General features: G+C 29.3%; 1 protein-coding gene across 1 annotated transcript in view; it reads left to right on the top strand.

Moving 5' to 3' along the window:
- Positions 1-2,732: 2,732 nt before the first annotated feature.
- LOAG_17481 (zinc finger protein) overlaps positions 2,733-3,969 on the top strand; it is a gene marked incomplete at its 3' end in the record, with an annotated part of 14,361 nt that continues 13,124 nt past the window's right edge. Inside the window, exons 1-2 of the mRNA XM_020450142.1 lie at positions 2,733-2,799; positions 3,702-3,770. The remainder of the gene's footprint in view (positions 2,800-3,701; positions 3,771-3,969) is intronic.

Below are 3,969 nucleotides of genomic sequence, written 5' to 3'. Positions count from 1 at the left end.
TCATCATCATCATTCAGCGTTCATCCGCGAGTGTTACACTCATGAAGCAGTCAGTTATTCTTGTGCAGGAAAAAAAATCATTTTAAAAACATAAAAATTTAACAAATTTCAACAAAATATTGTGTTTATTTCAAAATAGAGAGAGAGAGAGATAGGGAGAGAGGAGGGGAGGTGCTATGTCAACGAGGAACTTCTGCCATCTCCATTCAACGATTGTAATTTATGGAAATTACATCACTCTCAATTTCATACTTCTTTTCTTTTTTTTTCTCTTTCTCTCAACAATGAAAGCTATCCATAGCAAAATTTGCTTACTTCATTTATTATCATGAGTAATTCCAATTCAGATATGTCATTGAGAAAAAGGGAAACTTGCATTAATCAAATTCGAACACTTCACTGATATTTCTCAATCAACCCATCTGATAATTAACTATGTATGGTATGATATGAATACAATATCCATATTTAATGATAATCTTCCGATATTCATTATTTAAGTTTATCATAAAAAGTAATGGAATGAAAAAAACATTTCATTACTACTATTATTCGATCTCGTCCTCCTTATCTAACTTTTCAACAAGATGTGATATAAATTGTTAAGAAAAGGATTAATACAGTATGAAAATATGAGATAGGAATGAAGTAGCATGATATTAAATAGATATACTAATTAGTAAAGAGAGAGAGAGAGAGAGAGGGAAAGAGAGAGATTCATTCATTAACCAAACATTTTGTTTAGTATCGACTCATTTGGTCATTTGAAGCTTTTGCTTTTTTTTTTTTCGAAATTTTTCATAAATCTTATGGTCTATTTATTGAATACAAAAGAGCATTATGTTCATTTACATTCATTTTAATACATTTTCTGGATAAGATTTCCTAAATAAAATGTTTCTTTTTTTTTTTTTTCTTGCTTTTATCGATATTATAAGGGATGAATTTGGAGGATGATTGTTATTTGTCGATGTTGAGAAAAATCATTATCTGGATGATAATACCCAAACATTCCTTTCTCATTCAATCTATATTAACCTTACTTATCATATCTTTCTCTCTTTAATGCCATTTTGGTTTCAAAGAAAGACAGAAAAAAAAAGGTAAAGTTCTATTATAAGATCGAAAAATTCAACATTTATTTCTGCAGAGAATGTAGTTTCGGAAATATTTCTTTCTCTCTCTCTCTCTCTCTCGCTTTCTCTTTCTCTTCCCTAAAACATTTTTTAATTTTGAAATTATTTATTTTATTTGATGAGTTTAGTGTTACGAAATTTCAATTTCTAAAATAATTCTCTTATTCAACAAACCTGAATTGATGAGTTATAAAGAAGTATTTGAATGAGGAATTTATCCGCTAATCCTCCTTCTCTCATTTATTGGAATATCAGTGATGTTATCATACTTCATACTTACTTGAAATGATAAACAAGACTAATAACTATTATATATGCATTATTATTCTTTGATGCGTGATTGCATTATCCAGGAAATGACTACAACAAGAGGTTAATGACATAAATATTCTTTCCTCTTCTATACCATGCGACACTTTGATCCACCGATCGTTTACATGCAAAACGTCGAAATATGAAGCGATCAGTTGAGCTGAGCGTTATTTCAAGGCAAAGAGGAATGCGCTCTAGTAACGGTGTTCTGTTTAGTTGTTGTTATTATTGTTGTTATCGTTGTTGGCACTTGTTTGTTGTTGTTATTGTTGTTATTGTCGCCGTTTGTCGTTGTCGTTGTTCGTTATTGTTGTTGTTGGTTTGTTTGTTTTGTAGTTTTTTGTAGCTTCAGATTTGCTTTTGCTAATGTTTATCGTTCTAAATTTATCGGCTGCACTGCGATAACAACGGTGATGATGTTGATCATGATAATAATTAATGATGATGATGATGATGATATTTTACCATTCTTTTTCTGTCAAAACTAAACCAATCTTCTCATGGAGCTTCCATGCAGATTTAGCTTTGCCGACACATTAATACTATTAGCATTATCATCATTGCTGTTGTAAAGGTTGTAATTAATACCATATATTGTACAGAAATCTATTTCCATTCATAAATAAACGAACCATCCACTTTTTTTTTCGTTTTTTTCGACCTCATAATTCAGAAATGTCTTGGAATTAAGGAATTTCCATGTTTAGAATTAGATTTTTGAGATTTATTTATTTACAATCTGATTTTTCAAACTCTAAATTAAACCTAAATCAGGAGCTTAAAATAAAAGTTTTGCTTAAAGAAATACTGTAAAGTTGGAAGAACGCTTCTTCACGTAATGAGAGTAGTATATTCTAGACTATACTTTGTAATTCAGAGGCAATATTTAATCATGGATGTAAAATCGGGATTTTATTCAGTGAAATTTCTTTGAATTGAATTTCTTTTTCGTGAACAATCGTATCAGTCAGGTCGAGCAGCTGGTGGAAATCAGATGATTGAAATTTCAGAGTTCCAAAATATCCTGAGGTTTAGAAGTTCCTTAATTAGTCAACTAATGACTTAATGCCAGCTATGTTGTTATTTGTTTAATGAAGTTACTTTCATCCTGAATATTCTAAAAATTCTTCATATTACATAACCCGGTAATGAATGATGAATCTTAAAAATCCACTAATATTGATAAGTCATATAGGGTTGAATCTTTTCTGATCAACATTAATGATGTGTATGTGATATTGTTTTCATGTTTGAAAGTTTAAAATAGAAAAAAAAAACAATTTAGTTTCAGGATTAACAGTTTTGCTATCAAAGCGGGGAAGAAAGAAAATCTTCAAATAATTAATTTCATGTAAGTTTTAATTAACTTTCGTAAACATTCAATTTTTGATTGAAATGATCCAAATATGATAGTAATGATCTTGGGAAGAGAGTAGTAGGGAGTGATTGGAATAATGAGTGGCAGTAGCGATAATGATAAGATAATGATTTGTATAAATGTTTGATAATAGTGGAAAATGTTGGATGAGAATTACACGATAATATGATTGGTGTGAGTGTCATCAAAAAATGTCCACAAAATTGCGTAAGCTTAGATTTGTATGATATTATTTTCTATTGAAAATATCTCCAAAATACATCACTTTATTGTATAGGTAGATGTTGATTGTCGCTGTTGACAGAAAGCAGAGATAAATTTTAGTTATTTCAACTCTTTCTTTTTTTTTTTTAAATTAACCAAAAATTAATTTTAAATTAATAACGCTTGGAAAAATCAGTCTCAAATTTTACTTTTTTTTTTTCACTCTGGTCACTCTGGTTTCATTCCTTCATTTTAAAGAAATTACTCATGCAATGCAGCATTTACATCTACTAACCCTTATGTCATCCATTGCACCACATGGTTACGACAATCTTCCTCGTCCTTTTCTACTCATTTATGATTTTTTTGAAAAGAAGCGTACGTACGTATCATCACGTATTTCGTGATTCATTTTATTGCTCTTGCGCTTGTTCTCCAGTAGCGCGTGGATATGGAATCATTGTCAAACTAATAAAAATCTGAAACTAGTTAAATTGTTTTTCGAAATTTATGAAAGCAATATATAACATTTTGAGGAAAGAAGACATTTTAAAGTCGTTTTATGAACAGTCGAAGATTGATAAGTGATGATAATGATTGATAATGTTAAAGAAGATGAATGAAGAAAACGAACGCATGGGATTCCAAAATTGAATTTATAATCTTTTTAGATATGCCAAAATGCCGGTTTTGTATAATTTATAGCAAACTGTGTACGGACGATAAAGCGAAGGCGTGAGGTAACTTTTAAATATTTGCAGGATAATTTTAAAATATTTGTATTCGATTATCACATAGCAATTTTTCAACAGTTTTCATGTACTTTAGCTGTTATTGTTACCATCGCTGTTATTCTTACTTCTCATTATTATTATCATTACTATCATTATTATCATCACTATTATTATTATTATTATTATTATTATTATTATTATTATT

Source organism: Loa loa, assembly GCF_000183805.2.
Source record: "Loa loa unplaced genomic scaffold supercont3.81, whole genome shotgun sequence".
Taxonomy (NCBI): domain Eukaryota; kingdom Metazoa; phylum Nematoda; class Chromadorea; order Rhabditida; family Onchocercidae; genus Loa; species Loa loa.
The sequence above is the reverse complement of the archived record's forward strand: the minus strand, read 5'-3'. Positions and strand labels throughout refer to the sequence as shown.